This window comes from Danio rerio, chromosome 7 (assembly GCF_052040795.2).
Source record: "Danio rerio strain M-AB ecotype USA chromosome 7, GRCz13ab, whole genome shotgun sequence".
NCBI lineage: Eukaryota > Metazoa > Chordata > Actinopteri > Cypriniformes > Danionidae > Danio > Danio rerio.
In genome coordinates, this window is record NC_141027.1 from 43,655,720 (window position 1) to 43,675,238 (window position 19,519).

General features: G+C 43.5%; 14 non-coding genes across 14 annotated transcripts; all 14 read left to right on the forward strand.

The window, feature by feature from the left end:
• Positions 1-324: 324 nt before the first annotated feature.
• On the forward strand, positions 325-396 carry trnaw-cca (transfer RNA tryptophan (anticodon CCA)). The gene has a single exon. It is a non-coding gene; the product is annotated as a tRNA-Trp (tRNA).
• A 931-nt stretch (positions 397-1,327) lies between these two features.
• trnaw-cca (transfer RNA tryptophan (anticodon CCA)) lies at positions 1,328-1,399 on the forward strand. Its single transcript has one exon. It is a non-coding gene; the product is annotated as a tRNA-Trp (tRNA).
• A 2,255-nt stretch (positions 1,400-3,654) lies between these two features.
• trnaw-cca (transfer RNA tryptophan (anticodon CCA)) lies at positions 3,655-3,726 on the forward strand. Its single transcript has one exon. It is a non-coding gene; the product is annotated as a tRNA-Trp (tRNA).
• Positions 3,727-4,657: 931 nt separating this feature from the next.
• trnaw-cca (transfer RNA tryptophan (anticodon CCA)) lies at positions 4,658-4,729 on the forward strand. Its single transcript has one exon. It is a non-coding gene; the product is annotated as a tRNA-Trp (tRNA).
• Positions 4,730-5,660: 931 nt separating this feature from the next.
• Positions 5,661-5,732, forward strand: trnaw-cca (transfer RNA tryptophan (anticodon CCA)). Its single transcript has one exon. It is a non-coding gene; the product is annotated as a tRNA-Trp (tRNA).
• Positions 5,733-8,004: 2,272 nt separating this feature from the next.
• Positions 8,005-8,076, forward strand: trnaw-cca (transfer RNA tryptophan (anticodon CCA)). Its single transcript has one exon. It is a non-coding gene; the product is annotated as a tRNA-Trp (tRNA).
• A 931-nt stretch (positions 8,077-9,007) lies between these two features.
• trnaw-cca (transfer RNA tryptophan (anticodon CCA)) lies at positions 9,008-9,079 on the forward strand. The gene has a single exon. It is a non-coding gene; the product is annotated as a tRNA-Trp (tRNA).
• A 931-nt stretch (positions 9,080-10,010) lies between these two features.
• trnaw-cca (transfer RNA tryptophan (anticodon CCA)) lies at positions 10,011-10,082 on the forward strand. The gene has a single exon. It is a non-coding gene; the product is annotated as a tRNA-Trp (tRNA).
• A 2,230-nt stretch (positions 10,083-12,312) lies between these two features.
• trnaw-cca (transfer RNA tryptophan (anticodon CCA)) lies at positions 12,313-12,384 on the forward strand. Its single transcript has one exon. It is a non-coding gene; the product is annotated as a tRNA-Trp (tRNA).
• A 931-nt stretch (positions 12,385-13,315) lies between these two features.
• On the forward strand, positions 13,316-13,387 carry trnaw-cca (transfer RNA tryptophan (anticodon CCA)). The gene has a single exon. It is a non-coding gene; the product is annotated as a tRNA-Trp (tRNA).
• Positions 13,388-14,318: 931 nt separating this feature from the next.
• trnaw-cca (transfer RNA tryptophan (anticodon CCA)) lies at positions 14,319-14,390 on the forward strand. The gene has a single exon. It is a non-coding gene; the product is annotated as a tRNA-Trp (tRNA).
• Positions 14,391-15,321: 931 nt separating this feature from the next.
• On the forward strand, positions 15,322-15,393 carry trnaw-cca (transfer RNA tryptophan (anticodon CCA)). The gene has a single exon. It is a non-coding gene; the product is annotated as a tRNA-Trp (tRNA).
• Positions 15,394-17,619: 2,226 nt separating this feature from the next.
• On the forward strand, positions 17,620-17,691 carry trnaw-cca (transfer RNA tryptophan (anticodon CCA)). Its single transcript has one exon. It is a non-coding gene; the product is annotated as a tRNA-Trp (tRNA).
• A 931-nt stretch (positions 17,692-18,622) lies between these two features.
• trnaw-cca (transfer RNA tryptophan (anticodon CCA)) lies at positions 18,623-18,694 on the forward strand. Its single transcript has one exon. It is a non-coding gene; the product is annotated as a tRNA-Trp (tRNA).
• Positions 18,695-19,519: the final 825 nt, after the last annotated feature.

Consider the following 19,519-nt stretch of genomic DNA (forward strand, 5'->3'; position numbering starts at 1 on the left):
TCCAGATCAGAAGGTTGTGTTCATCAACTTCTAGTAGCTCAGTGGTTAATCACTCACCTTTCATGCCAGAGGCCCTCGTGGAACAAAACAATTGGCGCGTCTGTCTCCAGATCCAAAGGTTGAGTATAGCAGTGGTTTGTAAAAGCGTGGAAGGCCCCTTTCAGGTGTGCTTGAATTCAGCCACCTTCACGTCAAACTTATGCTTGTGTCTAGCTTGCCTTTGAGGACTGTGATAAGGACCTCATGGTGCAGCGGTAGTCGATTTCCTAGCTTTGTGCTCAGTTTATGCTTGTGTCTAGCTTATTGTTGGGCACATTCACACAGGACCTTGTGGCGCAACGGTAGCGCGTCTGACTCCAGATCAGAAGGTTGTGTGTTCAAATCACGTCAGGGTCACAGGTGCTAAGCTTGGCCTGATTTATGAAGTAGTGGAAGGCACCATCTAGGAGTGCTTATGTTCAGCAACATCTAAGTCAGATTCCAAGTCTTGTGCTTACTTTATGCTTATGTCTGGTTTGTCAATGAGGACAGTGGACAGGACCTCATGGGACATAAAAGTAGCGTGTCTGACTCCACATCTCAACGTTGCGTGTTTACGTCACCCCAGGGTCACAAGGATTGACTTTAGCAATTGTTTGCAAAGTTATGGGAGGCACCTTTTAGCTATGCTCACGTTCAGACACTTTTAAGTCAAATTCCAAGCCTTGCGCTCAGGTTATGCTCCCTGTCTAGCTTGACAACGAGGACTCTGATAAGGACTCTGTGGTGTAGCTGTTTTGCGTCTGTCCCCCATTCAAAAGGTTGCATGTTTAAACCTTGACGAGATCACGGACGTTGAGTTCATCAGTTTATTTTTAAAGTTGTGGAAGGCAAAGTTTACGAGTGCTCAGTTTTAGCCACTGCTAAGACAAATTTCCGTTTTTGTTCTCAATTTATGTTTGTGGCTTGTTTGTCGACAGCGGCTGTGAGCTGGGACCTTTTGCGCAATGGTAGCGCATCTGACTCCAGATCAGAAGGTTGTGTTCATCAACTTCTAGTAGCTCAGTGGTTCATAACTCACCTTTCATGCTAGAGGCCCTCGTGGAACAAAACAATTGGCGCGTCTGTCTCCAGATCCAAAGGTTGAGTATAGCAGTGGTTTGTAAAAGCGTGGAAGGCCCCTTTCAGGTGTGCTTGAATTCAGCCACCTTCACGTCAAACTTATGCTTGTGTCTAGCTTGCCTTTGAGGACTGTGATAAGGACCTCATGGTGCAGCGGTAGTGGATTTCCTAGCTTTGTGCTCAGTTTATGCTTGTGTCTAGCTTATTGTTGGGCACATTCACACAGGACCTTGTGGCGCAACGGTAGCGCGTCTGACTCCAGATCAGAAGGATGCGTGTTCAAATCACGTCAGGGTCACAGGTGCTAAGCTTGGCCTGATTTATGAAGTAGTGGAAGGCACCATCTAGGAGTGCTTATGTTCAGCAACATCTAAGTCAGATTCCAAGTCTTGTGCTTACTTTATGCTTATGTCTGGTTTGTCAATGAGGACAGTGGACAGGACCTCATGGGACATAAAAGTAGCGTGTCTGACTCCACATCTCAACGTTGCGTGTTTACGTCACCCCAGGGTCACAAGGATTGACTTTAGCAATTGTTTGCAAAGTTATGGGAGGCACCTTTTAGCTATGCTCACGTTCAGACACTTTTAAGTCAAACTCCAAGCCTTGCGCTCAGGTTATGCTCCCTGTCTAGCTTGACAACGAGGACTCTGATAAGGACTCTGTGGTGTAGCTGTTTTGCGTCTGTCCCCCATTCAAAAGGTTGCATGTTTAAACCTTGACGAGATCACGGACGTTGAGTTCATCAGTTTATTTTTTAAGTTGTGGAACGCAAAGTTTACGAGTGCTCAGTTTTAGCCACTGCTAAGACAAATTTCCGTTTTTGTTCTCAATTTATGTTTGTGGCTTGTTTGTCGACAGCGGCTGTGAGCTGAGACCTTTTGCGCAATGGTAGCGCATCTGACTCCAGATCAGAAGGTTGTGTGTTCAAATCACGTCAGGTTCAGAGATTTAAGGCTTGACTGTCTTTAAGGTTGTGGAAGGCGCCTTTTTGGAGTGCTTGTGTAAAAGTAGTGGAAGGCACCATCTAGGAGTGCTTACGTTCAGCAACATCTAAATCAGATTCCAAGCCTTATGCTTGTGTCTGTTTTGTCGATGAGAACAGTGGACAGGACAATTGTTTGTAAACATGTGCATGGCACATCTAGGAGTGCTTGCTTTCAGCTGTTTTAAGTCAAATTCCCAGCCCTGTGCTTACTATACGCTCGAGTCTTGCTTGTTGATGGGAAAGGTGGACAGGAGCTCGTGGGAAAAAACAATTGCCGCCTCTGTCTCCAGATCCGAAGGTCGTATATTCAAATGAGGTGCCAAAGGTTGAGATTAGCAGAGGTTTGTAAAAACGTGGAAGGCCCCTTTCAGGTGTGCTTGAATTCAGCCACCTTCAAGTCAAATTGCAAGCCTTGAGCTCTGTTTATGCTTGTGTCTAGCTTGCCGTTGAGGACTGTGATAAGGACCTCATGGTTTTTGGTAAAAATTTGCGGATATCTGCAGAATTATTTTGGGAGTATCCAGCGGAGTATCATAACCTACACTTTAATATATTACATAAAAAGTAATAAATTACTGAATAAAAACTGAATAAATTCAGATTTACACATTTACTCCAGTAAATAAACAAAATTTATAATGGGCTAAAAATCTGCACAAATCTGCTAAATTCTGCAGAAAATCTGCAGAATTCTGTGCGCGCAGATTCCGTGTGGCCCTAATCATGTGTGTTATTGTATAGTGTTTTATGGTGGTGTATCTTTTAGTTATAAGGATTCATCATCTTCCAATAGCGCAAGGGTTAATCACTCACCTTTTACGCCGGTGACCCGGGTTCTATCCTAGAGTGAATCAAGTGTGTATCTCTATAGAATGTATGTTTATAAAATGTATCATGTGAATTAGTATGGAATGTATTGTGTGTGTATTTGTATACAATATAACATTTGTATTTGTATAATGTATAGTATATATATATATATATATATATATATATATATATATATATATATATATATATGTATTGTCTGTGTTTCTGTAGATGTTTAAAATGGATTGTGTATATGTATATAGAATATATCGTGTATATATACAGAATGTATTGTGTGTGTGTTTCTGTATATGTATAGAATGTATTGTGTGTGTATTTGTACAGAATATATGTATCGTGTGAGTACATGTATAGAAAGTATAGTGTTTGTATAGAAAGTATCGTGTGTATAGAATGTATCATATGTGTTTCTGTATGGTGTTATAAAGGTTCATCAACTTCTAGTAGCTCAGTGGTTAATCAGTCACCTTTCATGCCAGAGGCCCTCGTGGAACAAAACAATTGGCGCGTCTGTCTCCAGATCCAAAGGTTGAGTATAGCAGTGGTTTATAAAAGCGTGGAAGGCCCCTTTCAGGTGTGCTTGAATTCAGCCACCTTCACGTCAAACTTATGCTTGTGTCTAGCTTGCCATTGAGGACTGTGATAAGGACCTCATGGTGCAGCGGTAGTGGATTTCCTAGCTTTGTGCTCAGTTTATGCTTGTGTCTAGCTTATTGTTGGGCACATTCACACAGGACCTTGTGGCGCAACGGTAGCGCGTCTGACTCCAGATCAGAAGGATGCGTGTTCAAATCACGTCAGGGTCACAGGTGCTAAGCTTGGCCTGATTTATAAAGTAGTGGAAGGCACCATCTAGGAGTGCTTATGTTCAGCAACATCTAAGTCAGATTCCAAGTCTTGTGCTTACTTTATGCTTATGTCTGGTTTGTCAATGAGGACAGTGGACAGGACCTCATGGGACATAAAAGTAGCGTGTCTGACTCCACATCTCAACGTTGCGTGTTTACGTCACCCCAGGGTCACAAGGATTGACTTTAGCAATTGTTTGCAAAGTTATGGGAGGCACCTTTTAGCTATGCTCACGTTCAGACACTTTTAAGTCAAACTCCAAGCCTTGCGCTCAGGTTATGCTCCCTGTCTAGCTTGACAACGAGGACTCTGATAAGGACTCTGTGGTGTAGCTGTTTTGCGTCTGTCCCCCATTCAAAAGGTTGCATGTTTAAACCTTGACGAGATCACGGACGTTGAGTTCATCAGTTTATTTTTAAAGTTGTGGAACGCAAAGTTTACGTGTGCTCAGTTTTAGCCACTGCTAAGACAAATTTCCGTTTTTGTTCTCAATTTATGTTTGTGGCTTGTTTGTCGACAGCGGCTGTGAGCTGGGACCTTTTGCGCAATGGTAGCGCATCTGACTCCAGATCAGAAGGTTGTGTTCATCAACTTCTAGTAGCTCAGTGGTTAATCACTCACCTTTCATGCCAGAGGCCCTCGTGGAACAAAACAATTGGCGCGTCTGTCTCCAGATCCAAAGGTTGAGTATAGCAGTGGTTTGTAAAAACGTGGAAGGCCCCTTTCAGGTGTGCTTGAATTCAGCCACCTTCACGTCAAACTTATGCTTGTGTCTAGCTTGCCTTTGAGGACTGTGATAAGGACCTCATGGTGCAGCGGTAGTCGATTTCCTAGCTTTGTGCTCAGTTTATGCTTGTGTCTAGCTTATTGTTGGGCACATTCACACAGGACCTTGTGGCGCAACGGTAGCGCGTCTGACTCCAGATCAGAAGGTTGCGTGTTCAAATCACGTCAGGGTCACAGGTGCTAAGCTTGGCCTGATTTATGAAGTAGTGGAAGGCACCATCTAGGAGTGCTTATGTTCAGCAACATCTAAGTCAGATTCCAAGTCTTGTGCTTACTTTATGCTTATGTCTGGTTTGTCAATGAGGACAGTGGACAGGACCTCATGGGACATAAAAGTAGCGTGTCTGACTCCACATCTCAACGTTGCGTGTTTACGTCACCCCAGGGTCACAAGGATTGACTTTAGCATTTGTTTGCAAAGTTATGGGAGGCACCTTTTAGCTATGCTCACGTTCAGACACTTTTAAGTCAAACTCCAAGCCTTGCGCTCAGGTTATGCTCCCTGTCTAGCTTTACAACGAGGACTCTGATAAGGACTCTGTGGTGTAGCTGTTTTGCGTCTGCCCCCCATTCAAAAGGTTGCATGTTTAAACCTTGACGAGATCACGGACGTTGAGTTCATCAGTTTATTTTTAAAGTTGTGGAACGCAAAGTTTACGTGTGCTCAGTTTTAGCCACTGCTAAGACAAATTTCCGTTTTTGTTCTCAATTTATGTTTGTGGCTTGTTTGTCGACAGCGGCTGTGAGCTGGGACCTTTTGCGCAATGGTAGCGCATCTGACTCCAGATCAGAAGGTTGTGTTCATCAACTTCTAGTAGCTCAGTGGTTAATCACTCACCTTTCATGCCAGAGGCCCTCGTGGAACAAAACAATTGGCGCGTCTGTCTCCAGATCCAAAGGTTGAGTATAGCAGTGGTTTGTAAAAACGTGGAAGGCCCCTTTCAGGTGTGCTTGAATTCAGCCACCTTCACGTCAAACTTATGCTTGTGTCTAGCTTGCCTTTGAGGACTGTGATAAGGACCTCATGGTGCAGCGGTAGTCGATTTCCTAGCTTTGTGCTCAGTTTATGCTTGTGTCTAGCTTATTGTTGGGCACATTCACACAGGACCTTGTGGCGCAACGGTAGCGCGTCTGACTCCAGATCAGAAGGTTGCGTGTTCAAATCACGTCAGGGTCACAGGTGCTAAGCTTGGCCTGATTTATGAAGTAGTGGAAGGCACCATCTAGGAGTGCTTATGTTCAGCAACATCTAAGTCAGATTCCAAGTCTTGTGCTTACTTTATGCTTATGTCTGGTTTGTCAATGAGGACAGTGGACAGGACCTCATGGGACATAAAAGTAGCGTGTCTGACTCCACATCTCAACGTTGCGTGTTTACGTCACCCCAGGGTCACAAGGATTGACTTTAGCATTTGTTTGCAAAGTTATGGGAGGCACCTTTTAGCTATGCTCACGTTCAGACACTTTTAAGTCAAACTCCAAGCCTTGCGCTCAGGTTATGCTCCCTGTCTAGCTTGACAACGAGGACTCTGATAAGGACTCTGTGGTGTAGCTGTTTTGCGTCTGCCCCCCATTCAAAAGGTTGCATGTTTAAACCTTGACGAGATCACGGACGTTGAGTTCATCAGTTTATTTTTAAAGTTGTGGAAGGCAAAGTTTACGAGTGCTCAGTTTTAGCCACTGCTAAGACAAATTTCCGTTTTTGTTCTCAATTTATGTTTGTGGCTTGTTTGTCGACAGCGGCTGTGAGCTGGGACCTTTTGCGCAATGGTAGCGCATCTGACTCCAGATCAGAAGGTTGTGTGTTCAAATCACGTCAGGTTCAGAGATTTAAGGCTTGACTGTCTTTAAGGTTGTGGAAGGCGCCTTTTTGGAGTGCTTGTGTAAAAGTAGTGGAAGGCACCATCTAGGAGTGCTTACGGTTAGCAACATCTAAATCAGATTCCAAGCCTTATGCTTGTGTCTGTTTTGTCGATGAGAACAGTGGACAGGACAATTGTTTGTAAACATGTGCATGGCACATCTAGGAGTGCTTGCTTTCAGCTGTTTTAAGTCAAATTCCCAGCCCTGTGCTTACTATACGCTCGAGTCTTGCTTGTTGATGGGAAAGGTGGACAGGAGCTCGTGGGACAAAACAATTGCCGCCTCTGTCTCCAGATCCGAAGGTCGTAAGTTCAAATGAGGTGCCAAAGGTTGAGATTAGCAGAGGTTTGTAAAAACATGGAAGGCCCCTTTCAGGTGTGCTTGAATTCAGCCACCTTCAAGTCAAACTGCAAGCCTTGAGCTCTGTTTATGCTTGTGTCTAGCTTGCCGTTGAGGACTGTGATAAGGACCTCATGGTTTTTGGTAAAAATTTGCGGATATCTGCAGAATTATTTTGGGAGTATCCAGCGGAGTATCATAACCTACACTTTAATATATTACATAAAAAGTAATAAATTACTGAATAAAAACTGAATAAATTCAGATTTACACATTTACTCCAGTAAATAAACAAAATTTATAATGGGCTAAAAATCTGCACAAATCTGCTAAATTCTGCAGAAAATCTGCAGAATTCTGTGCGCGCAGATTCCGTGTGGCCCTAATCATGTGTGTTATTGTATAGTGTTTTATGGTGGTGTATCTTTTAGTTATAAGGATTCATCATCTTCCAATAGCGCAAGGGTTAATCACTCACCTTTCACGCCGGTGACCCGGGTTCTATCCTAGAGTGAATCAAGTGTGTATCTCTATAGAATGTATGTTTATAAAATGTATCATGTGAATTAGTATGGAATGTATTGTGTGTGTATTTGTATACAATATAACATTTGTATTTGTATAATGTATAGTATATATATATATATATATATATATATATATATATATATATATATATATATATATATATATATATATAATGTATTGTCTGTGTTTCTGTAGATGTTTAAAATGGATTGTGTATATGTGTATAGAATATATCGTGTATATATACAGAATGTATTGTGTGTGTGTTTCTGTATATGTATAGAATGTATTGTGTGTGTATTTGTACAGAATATATGTATCGTGTGAGTACATGTATAGAAAGTATAGTGTTTGTATAGAAAGTATCGTGTGTATAGAATGTATCATATGTGTTTCTGTATGGTGTTATAAAGGTTCATCAACTTCTAGTAGCTCAGTGGTTAATCAGTCACCTTTCATGCCAGAGGCCCTCGTGGAACAAAACAATTGGCGCGTCTGTCTCCAGATCCAAAGGTTGAGTATAGCAGTGGTTTGTAAAAACGTGGAAGGCCCCTTTCAGGTGTGCTTGAATTCAGCCACCTTCACGTCAAACTTATGCTTGTGTCTAGCTTGCCTTTGAGGACTGTGATAAGGACCTCATGGTGCAGCGGTAGTGGATTTCCTAGCTTTGTGCTCAGTTTATGCTTGTGTCTAGCTTATTGTTGGGCACATTCACACAGGACCTTGTGGCGCAACGGTAGCGCGTCTGACTCCAGATCAGAAGGATGCGTGTTCAAATCACGTCAGGGTCACAGGTGCTAAGCTTGGCCTGATTTATGAAGTAGTGGAAGGCACCATCTAGGAGTGCTTATGTTCAGCAACATCTAAGTCAGATTCCAAGTCTTGTGCTTACTTTATGCTTATGTCTGGTTTGTCAATGAGGACAGTGGACAGGACCTCATGGGACATAAAAGTAGCGTGTCTGACTCCACATCTCAACGTTGCGTGTTTACGTCACCCCAGGGTCACAAGGATTGACTTTAGCAATTGTTTGCAAAGTTATGGGAGGCACCTTTTAGCTATGCTCACGTTCAGACACTTTTAAGTCAAACTCCAAGCCTTGCGCTCAGGTTATGCTCCCTGTCTAGCTTGACAACGAGGACTCTGATAAGGACTCTGTGGTGTAGCTGTTTTGCGTCTGTCCCCCATTCAAAAGGTTGCATGTTTAAACCTTGACGAGATCACGGACGTTGAGTTCATCAGTTTATTTTTAAAGTTGTGGAACGCAAAGTTTACGAGTGCTCAGTTTTAGCCACTGCTAAGACAAATTTCCGTTTTTGTTCTCAATTTATGTTTGTGGCTTGTTTGTCGACAGCGGCTGTGAGCTGGGACCTTTTGCGCAATGGTAGCGCATCTGACTCCAGATCAGAAGGTTGTGTTCATCAACTTCTAGTAGCTCAGTGGTTAATCACTCACCTTTCATGCCAGAGGCCCTCGTGGAACAAAACAATTGGCGCGTCTGTCTCCAGATCCAAAGGTTGAGTATAGCAGTGGTTTGTAAAAACGTGGAAGGCCCCTTTCAGGTGTGCTTGAATTCAGCCACCTTCACGTCAAACTTATGCTTGTGTCTAGCTTGCCTTTGAGGACTGTGATAAGGACCTCATGGTGCAGCGGTAGTCGATTTCCTAGCTTTGTGCTCAGTTTATGCTTGTGTCTAGCTTATTGTTGGGCACATTTACACAGGACCTTGTGGCGCAACGGTAGCGCGTCTGACTCCAGATCAGAAGGTTGCGTGTTCAAATCACGTCAGGGTCACAGGTGCCAAGCTTGGCCTGATTTATGAAGTAGTGGAAGGCACCATCTAGGAGTGCTTATGTTCAGCAACATCTAAGTCAGATTCCAAGTCTTGTGCTTACTTTATGCTTATGTCTGGTTTGTCAATGAGGACAGTGGACAGGACCTCATGGGACATAAAAGTAGCGTGTCTGACTCCACATCTCAACGTTGCGTGTTTACGTCACCCCAGGGTCACAAGGATTGACTTTAGCATTTGTTTGCAAAGTTATGGGAGGCACCTTTTAGCTATGCTCACGTTCAGACACTTTTAAGTCAAACTCCAAGCCTTGCGCTCAGGTTATGCTCCCTGTCTAGCTTGACAACGAGGACTCTGATAAGGACTCTGTGGTGTAGCTGTTTTGCGTCTGCCCCCCATTCAAAAGGTTGCATGTTTAAACCTTGACGAGATCACGGACGTTGAGTTCATCAGTTTATTTTTAAAGTTGTGGAACGCAAAGTTTACGTGTGCTCAGTTTTAGCCACTGCTAAGACAAATTTCCGTTTTTGTTCTCAATTTATGTTTGTGGCTTGTTTGTCGACAGCGGCTGTGAGCTGGGACCTTTTGCGCAATGGTAGCGCATCTGACTCCAGATCAGAAGGTTGTGTTCATCAACTTCTAGTAGCTCAGTGGTTAATCACTCACCTTTCATGCCAGAGGCCCTCGTGGAACAAAACAATTGGCGCGTCTGTCTCCAGATCCAAAGGTTGAGTATAGCAGTGGTTTGTAAAAACGTGGAAGGCCCCTTTCAGGTGTGCTTGAATTCAGCCACCTTCACGTCAAACTTATGCTTGTGTCTAGCTTGCCTTTGAGGACTGTGATAAGGACCTCATGGTGCAGCGGTAGTCGATTTCCTAGCTTTGTGCTCAGTTTATGCTTGTGTCTAGCTTATTGTTGGGCACATTCACACAGGACCTTGTGGCGCAACGGTAGCGCGTCTGACTCCAGATCAGAAGGTTGCGTGTTCAAATCACGTCAGGGTCACAGGTGCTAAGCTTGGCCTGATTTATGAAGTAGTGGAAGGCACCATCTAGGAGTGCTTATGTTCAGCAACATCTAAGTCAGATTCCAAGTCTTGTGCTTACTTTATGCTTATGTCTGGTTTGTCAATGAGGACAGTGGACAGGACCTCATGGGACATAAAAGTAGCGTGTCTGACTCCACATCTCAACGTTGCGTGTTTACGTCACCCCAGGGTCACAAGGATTGACTTTAGCATTTGTTTGCAAAGTTATGGGAGGCACCTTTTAGCTATGCTCACGTTCAGACACTTTTAAGTCAAACTCCAAGCCTTGCGCTCAGGTTATGCTCCCTGTCTAGCTTGACAACGAGGACTCTGATAAGGACTCTGTGGTGTAGCTGTTTTGCGTCTGCCCCCCATTCAAAAGGTTGCATGTTTAAACCTTGACGAGATCACGGACGTTGAGTTCATCAGTTTATTTTTAAAGTTGTGGAAGGCAAAGTTTACGAGTGCTCAGTTTTAGCCACTGCTAAGACAAATTTCCGTTTTTGTTCTCAATTTATGTTTGTGGCTTGTTTGTCGACAGCGGCTGTGAGCTGGGACCTTTTGCGCAATGGTAGCGCATCTGACTCCAGATCAGAAGGTTGTGTGTTCAAATCACGTCAGGTTCAGAGATTTAAGGCTTGACTGTCTTTAAGGTTGTGGAAGGCGCCTTTTTGGAGTGCTTGTGTAAAAGTAGTGGAAGGCACCATCTAGGAGTGCTTACGGTTAGCAACATCTAAATCAGATTCCAAGCCTTATGCTTGTGTCTGTTTTGTCGATGAGAACAGTGGACAGGACAATTGTTTGTAAACATGTGCATGGCACATCTAGGAGTGCTTGCTTTCAGCTGTTTTAAGTCAAATTCCCAGCCCTGTGCTTACTATACGCTCGAGTCTTGCTTGTTGATGGGAAAGGTGGACAGGAGCTCGTGGGACAAAACAATTGCCGCCTCTGTCTCCAGATCCGAAGGTCGTAAGTTCAAATGAGGTGCCAAAGGTTGAGATTAGCAGAGGTTTGTAAAAACATGGAAGGCCCCTTTCAGGTGTGCTTGAATTCAGCCACCTTCAAGTCAAACTGCAAGCCTTGAGCTCTGTTTATGCTTGTGTCTAGCTTGCCGTTGAGGACTGTGATAAGGACCTCATGGTTTTTGGTAAAAATTTGCGGATATCTGCAGAATTATTTTGGGAGTATCCAGCGGAGTATCATAACCTACACTTTAATATATTACATAAAAAGTAATAAATTACTGAATAAAAACTGAATAAATTCAGATTTACACATTTACTCCAGTAAATAAACAAAATTTATAATGGGCTAAAAATCTGCACAAATCTGCTAAATTCTGCAGAAAATCTGCAGAATTCTGTGCGCGCAGATTCCGTGTGGCCCTAATCATGTGTGTTATTGTATAGTGTTTTATGGTGGTGTATCTTTTAGTTATAAGGATTCATCATCTTCCAATAGCGCAAGGGTTAATCACTCACCTTTCACGCCGGTGACCCGGGTTCTATCCTAGAGTGAATCAAGTGTGTATCTCTATAGAATGTATGTTTATAAAATGTATCATGTGAATTAGTATGGAATGTATTGTGTGTGTATTTGTATACAATATAACATTTGTATTTGTATAATGTATAGTATATATATATATATATATATATATAATGTATTGTCTGTGTTTCTGTAGATGTTTAAAATGGATTGTGTATATGTGTATAGAATATATCGTGTATATATACAGAATGTATTGTGTGTGTGTTTCTGTATATGTATAGAATGTATTGTGTGTGTATTTGTACAGAATATATGTATCGTGTGAGTACATGTATAGAAAGTATAGTGTTTGTATAGAAAGTATCGTGTGTATAGAATGTATCATATGTGTTTCTGTATGGTGTTATAAAGGTTCATCAACTTCTAGTAGCTCAGTGGTTAATCAGTCACCTTTCATGCCAGAGGCCCTCGTGGAACAAAACAATTGGCGCGTCTGTCTCCAGATCCAAAGGTTGAGTATAGCAGTGGTTTGTAAAAACGTGGAAGGCCCCTTTCAGGTGTGCTTGAATTCAGCCACCTTCACGTCAAACTTATGCTTGTGTCTAGCTTGCCTTTGAGGACTGTGATAAGGACCTCATGGTGCAGCGGTAGTGGATTTCCTAGCTTTGTGCTCAGTTTATGCTTGTGTCTAGCTTATTGTTGGGCACATTCACACAGGACCTTGTGGCGCAACGGTAGCGCGTCTGACTCCAGATCAGAAGGATGCGTGTTCAAATCACGTCAGGGTCACAGGTGCTAAGCTTGGCCTGATTTATGAAGTAGTGGAAGGCACCATCTAGGAGTGCTTATGTTCAGCAACATCTAAGTCAGATTCCAAGTCTTGTGCTTACTTTATGCTTATGTCTGGTTTGTCAATGAGGACAGTGGACAGGACCTCATGGGACATAAAAGTAGCGTGTCTGACTCCACATCTCAACGTTGCGTGTTTACGTCACCCCAGGGTCACAAGGATTGACTTTAGCAATTGTTTGCAAAGTTATGGGAGGCACCTTTTAGCTATGCTCACGTTCAGACACTTTTAAGTCAAACTCCAAGCCTTGCGCTCAGGTTATGCTCCCTGTCTAGCTTGACAACGAGGACTCTGATAAGGACTCTGTGGTGTAGCTGTTTTGCGTCTGTCCCCCATTCAAAAGGTTGCATGTTTAAACCTTGACGAGATCACGGACGTTGAGTTCATCAGTTTATTTTTAAAGTTGTGGAAGGCAAAGTTTACGAGTGCTCAGTTTTAGCCACTGCTAAGACAAATTTCCGTTTTTGTTCTCAATTTATGTTTGTGGCTTGTTTGTCGACAGCGGCTGTGAGCTGGGACCTTTTGCGCAATGGTAGCGCATCTGACTCCAGATCAGAAGGTTGTGTTCATCAACTTCTAGTAGCTCAGTGGTTAATCACTCACCTTTCATGCCAGAGGCCCTCGTGGAACAAAACAATTGGCGCGTCTGTCTCCAGATCCAAAGGTTGAGTATAGCAGTGGTTTATAAAAGCGTGGAAGGCCCCTTTCAGGTGTGCTTGAATTCAGCCACCTTCACGTCAAACTTATGCTTGTGTCTAGCTTGCCATTGAGGACTGTGATAAGGACCTCATGGTGCAGCGGTAGTGGATTTCCTAGCTTTGTGCTCAGTTTATGCTTGTGTCTAGCTTATTGTTGGGCACATTCACACAGGACCTTGTGGCGCAACGGTAGCGCGTCTGACTCCAGATCAGAAGGATGCGTGTTCAAATCCCGTCAGGGTCACAGGTGCTAAGCTTGGCCTGATTTATAAAGTAGTGGAAGGCACCATCTAGGAGTGCTTATGTTCAGCAACATCTAAGTCAGATTCCAAGTCTTGTGCTTACTTTATGCTTATGTCTGGTTTGTCAATGAGGACAGTGGACAGGACCTCATGGGACATAAAAGTAGCGTGTCTGACTCCACATCTCAACGTTGCGTGTTTACGTCACCCCAGGGTCACAAGGATTGACTTTAGCAATTGTTTGCAAAGTTATGGGAGGCACCTTTTAGCTATGCTCACGTTCAGACACTTTTAAGTCAAACTCCAAGCCTTGCGCTCAGGTTATGCTCCCTGTCTAGCTTGACAACGAGGACTCTGATAAGGACTCTGTGGTGTAGCTGTTTTGCGTCTGTCCCCCATTCAAAAGGTTGCATGTTTAAACCTTGACGAGATCACGGACGTTGAGTTCATCAGTTTATTTTTAAAGTTGTGGAACGCAAAGTTTACGAGTGCTCAGTTTTAGCCACTGCTAAGACAAATTTCCGTTTTTGTTCTCAATTTATGTTTGTGGCTTGTTTGTCGACAGCGGCTGTGAGCTGGGACCTTTTGCGCAATGGTAGCGCATCTGACTCCAGATCAGAAGGTTGTGTTCATCAACTTCTAGTAGCTCAGTGGTTAATCACTCACCTTTCATGCCAGAGGCCCTCGTGGAACAAAACAATTGGCGCGTCTGTCTCCAGATCCAAAGGTTGAGTATAGCAGTGGTTTGTAAAAACGTGGAAGGCCCCTTTCAGGTGTGCTTGAATTCAGCCACCTTCACGTCAAACTTATGCTTGTGTCTAGCTTGCCTTTGAGGACTGTGATAAGGACCTCATGGTGCAGCGGTAGTCGATTTCCTAGCTTTGTGCTCAGTTTATGCTTGTGTCTAGCTTATTGTTGGGCACATTTACACAGGACCTTGTGGCGCAACGGTAGCGCGTCTGACTCCAGATCAGAAGGTTGCGTGTTCAAATCACGTCAGGGTCACAGGTGCCAAGCTTGGCCTGATTTATGAAGTAGTGGAAGGCACCATCTAGGAGTGCTTATGTTCAGCAACATCTAAGTCAGATTCCAAGTCTTGTGCTTACTTTATGCTTATGTCTGGTTTGTCAATGAGGACAGTGGACAGGACCTCATGGGACATAAAAGTAGCGTGTCTGACTCCACATCTCAACGTTGCGTGTTTACGTCATCCCAGGGTCACAAGGATTGACTTTAGCAATTGTTTGCAAAGTTATGGGAGGCACCTTTTAGCTATGCTCACGTTCAGACACTTTTAAGTCAAACTCCAAGCCTTGCGCTCAGGTTATGCTCCCTGTCTAGCTTGACAACGAGGACTCTGATAAGGACTCTGTGGTGTAGCTGTTTTGCGTCTGTCCCCCATTCAAAAGGTTGCATGTTTAAACCTTGACGAGATCACGGACGTTGAGTTCATCAGTTTATTTTTAAAGTTGTGGAACGCAAAGTTTACGTGTGCTCAGTTTTAGCCACTGCTAAGACAAATTTCCGTTTTTGTTCTCAATTTATGTTTGTGGCTTGTTTGTCGACAGCGGCTGTGAGCTGGGACCTTTTGCGCAATGGTAGCGCATCTGACTCCAGATCAGAAGGTTGTGTTCATCAACTTCTAGTAGCTCAGTGGTTAATCACTCACCTTTCATGCCAGAGGCCCTCGTGGAACAAAACAATTGGCGCGTCTGTCTCCAGATCCAAAGGTTGAGTATAGCAGTGGTTTGTAAAAACGTGGAAGGCCCCTTTCAGGTGTGCTTGAATTCAGCCACCTTCACGTCAAACTTATGCTTGTGTCTAGCTTGCCTTTGAGGACTGTGATAAGGACCTCATGGTGCAGCGGTAGTCGATTTCCTAGCTTTGTGCTCAGTTTATGCTTGTGTCTAGCTTATTGTTGGGCACATTCACACAGGACCTTGTGGCGCAACGGTAGCGCGTCTGACTCCAGATCAGAAGGTTGCGTGTTCAAATCACGTCAGGGTCACAGGTGCTAAGCTTGGCCTGATTTATGAAGTAGTGGAAGGCACCATCTAGGAGTGCTTATGTTCAGCAACATCTAAGTCAGATTCCAAGTCTTGTGCTTACTTTATGCTTATGTCTGGTTTGTCAATGAGGACAGTGGACAGGACCTCATGGGACATAAAAGTAGCGTGTCTGACTCCACATCTCAACGTTGCGTGTTTACGTCACCCCAGGGTCACAAGGATTGACTTTAGCATTTGTTTGCAAAGTTATGGGAGGCACCTTTTAGCTATGCTCACGTTCAGACACTTTTAAGTCAAACTCCAAGCCTTGCGCTCAGGTTATGCTCCCTGTCTAGCTTGACAACGAGGACTCTGATAAGGACTCTGTGGTGTAGCTGTTTTGCGTCTGCCCCCCATTCAAAAGGTTGCATGTTTAAACCTTTACGAGATCACGGACGTTGAGTTCATCAGTTTATTTTTAAAGTTGTGGAAGGCAAAGTTTACGAGTGCTCAGTTTTAGCCACTGCTAAGACAAATTTCCGTTTTTGTTCTCAATTTATGTTTGTGGCTTGTTTGTCGACAGCGGCTGTGAGCTGGGACCTTTTGCGCAATGGTAGCGCATCTGACTCCAGATCAGAAGGTTGTGTGTTCAAATCACGTCAGGTTCAGAGATTTAAGGCTTGACTGTCTTTAAGGTTGTGGAAGGCGCCTTTTTGGAGTGCTTGTGTAAAAGTAGTGGAAGGCACCATCTAGGAGTGCTTACGGTTAGCAACATCTAAATCAGATTCCAAGCCTTATGCTTGTGTCTGTTTTGTCGATGAGAACAGTGGACAGGACAATTGTTTGTAAACATGTGCATGGCACATCTAGGAGTGCTTGCTTTCAGCTGTTTTAAGTCAAATTCCCAGCCCTGTGCTTACTATACGCTCGAGTCTTGCTTGTTGATGGGAAAGGTGGACAGGAGCTCGTGGGACAAAACAATTGCCGCCTCTGTCTCCAGATCCGAAGGTCGTAAGTTCAAATGAGGTGCCAAAGGTTGAGATTAGCAGAGGTTTGTAAAAACATGGAAGGCCCCTTTCAGGTGTGCTTGAATTCAGCCACCTTCAAGTCAAACTGCAAGCCTTGAGCTCTGTTTATGCTTGTGTCTAGCTTGCCGTTGAGGACTGTGATAAGGACCTCATGGTTTTTGGTAAAAATTTGCGGATATCTGCAGAATTATTTTGGGAGTATCCAGCGGAGTATCATAACCTACACTTTAATATATTACATAAAAAGTAATAAATTACTGAATAAAAACTGAATAAATTCAGATTTACACATTTACTCCAGTAAATAAACAAAATTTATAATGGGCTAAAAATCTGCACAAATCTGCTAAATTCTGCAGAAAATCTGCGGAATTCTGTGCGCGCAGATTCCGTGTGGCCCTAATCATGTGTGTTATTGTATAGTGTTTTATGGTGGTGTATCTTTTAGTTATAAGGATTCATCATCTTCCAATAGCGCAAGGGTTAATCACTCACCTTTCACGCCGGTGACCCGGGTTCTATCCTAGTGAATCAAGTGTGTATCTCTATAGAATGTATGTTTATAAAATGTATCATGTGAATTAGTATGGAATGTATTGTGTGTGTATTTGTATACAATATAACATTTGTATTTGTATAATGTATAGTATATATATATATATATATATATAATGTATTGTCTGTGTTTCTGTAGATGTTTAAAATGGATTGTGTATATGTGTATAGAATATATCGTGTATATATACAGAATGTATTGTGTGTGTGTTTCTGTATATGTATAGAATGTATTGTGTGTGTATTTGTACAGAATATATGTATCGTGTGAGTACATGTATAGAAAGTATAGTGTTTGTATAGAAAGTATCGTGTGTATAGAATGTATCATATGTGTTTCTGTATGGTGTTATAAAGGTTCATCAACTTCTAGTAGCTCAGTGGTTAATCAGTCACCTTTCATGCCAGAGGCCCTCGTGGAACAAAACAATTGGCGCGTCTGTCTCCAGATCCAAAGGTTGAGTATAGCAGTGGTTTGTAAAAACGTGGAAGGCCCCTTTCAAGTGTGCTTGAATTCAGCCACCTTCACGTCAAACTTATGCTTGTGTCTAGCTTGCCTTTGAGGACTGTGATAAGGACCTCATGGTGCAGCGGTAGTCGATTTCCTAGCTTTGTGCTCAGTTTATGCTTGTGTCTAGCTTATTGTTGGGCACATTCACACAGGACCTTCTGGCGCAACGGTAGCGCGTCTGACTCCAGATCAGAAGGTTGCGTGTTCAAATCACGTCAGGGTCACAGGTGCTAAGCTTGGCCTGATTTATGAAGTAGTGGAAGGCACCATCTAGGAGTGCTTATGTTCAGCAACATCTAAGTCAGATTCCAAGTCTTGTGCTTACTTTATGCTTATGTCTGGTTTGTCAATGAGGACAGTGGACAGGACCTCATGGGACATAAAAGTAGCGTGTCTGACTCCACATCTCAACGTTGCGTGTTTACGTCACCCCAGGGTCACAAGGATTGACTTTAGCAATTGTTTGCAAAGTTATGGGAGGCACCTTTTAGCTATGCTCACGTTCAGACACTTTTAAGTCAAATTCCAAGCCTTGCGCTCAGGTTATGCTCCCTGTCTAGCTTGACAACGAGGACTCTGATAAGGACTCTGTGGTGTAGCTGTTTTGCGTCTGTCCCCCATTCAAAAGGTTGCATGTTTAAACCTTGACGAGATCACGGACGTTGAGTTCATCAGTTTATTTTTAAAGTTGTGGAAGGCAAAGTTTACGAGTGCTCAGTTTTAGCCACTGCTAAGACAAATTTCCGTTTTTGTTCTCAATTTATGTTTGTGGCTTGTTTGTCGACAGCGGCTGTGAACTGGGACCTTTTGCGCAATGGTAGCGCATCTGACTCCAGATCAGAAGGTTGTGTTCATCAACTTCTAGTAGCTCAGTGGTTAATCACTCACCTTTCATGCCAGAGGCCCTCGTGAAACAAAACAATTGGCGCGTCTGTCTCCAGATCCAAAGGTTGAGTATAGCAGTGGTTTGTAAAAACGTGGAAGGCCCCTTTCAGGTGTGCTTGAATTCAGCCACCTTCACGTCAAACTTATGCTTGTGTCTAGCTTGCCTTTGAGGACTGTGATAAGGACCTCATGGTGCAGCGGTAGTGGATTTCCTAGTTTTTTGCTCAGTTTATGCTTGTGTCTAGCTTATTGTTGGGCATATTCACACAGGACCTTGTGGCGCAACGGTAGCGCGTCTGACTCCAGATCAGAAGGTTGCGTGTTCAAATCACGTCAGGGTCACAGGTGCTAAGCTTGGCCTGATTTATGAAGTAGTGGAAGGCACCATCTAGGAGTGCTTATGTTCAGCAACATCTAAGTCAGATTCCAAGTCTTGTGCTTGCTTATGTCTGGTTTGTCAATGAGGACAGTGGACAGGACCTCATGGGACATTAAAGTAGCGTGTCTGACTCCACATCTCAACGTTGCGTGTTTATGTCACCCCAGGGTCACAAGGATTGACTTTAGCAATTGTTTGCAAAGTTATGGGAGGCACCTTTTAGCTATGCTCACGTTCAGACACTTTTAAGTCAAACTCCAAGCCTTGCGCTCAGGTTATGCTCCCTGTCTAGCTTGACAACGAGGACTCTGATAAGGACTCTGTGGTGTAGCTGTTTTGCGTCTGTCCCCCATTCAAAAGGTTGCATGTTTAAACCTTGACTAGATCACGGACGTTGAGTTCATCAGTTTATTTTTAAAGTTGTGGAAGGCAAAGTTTACGAGTGCTCAGTTTTAGCCACTGCTAAGACAAATTTCCGTTTTTGTTCATTTTATGTTTCTGGCTTGTTTGTCGACAGCGGCTGTGAGCTGGGACCTTTTGCGCAATGGTAGCGCATCTGACTCCAGATCAGAAGGTTGTGTTCATCAACTTCTAGTAGCTCAGTGGTTAATCACTCACCTTTCATGCCAGAGGCCCTCGTGGAACAAAACAATTGGCGCGTCTGTCTCCAGATCCAAAGGTTGAGTATAGCAGTGGTTTGTAAAAGCGTGGAAGGCCCCTTTCAGGTGTGCTTGAATTCAGCCACCTTCACGTCAAACTTATGCTTGTGTCTAGCTTGCCTTTGAGGA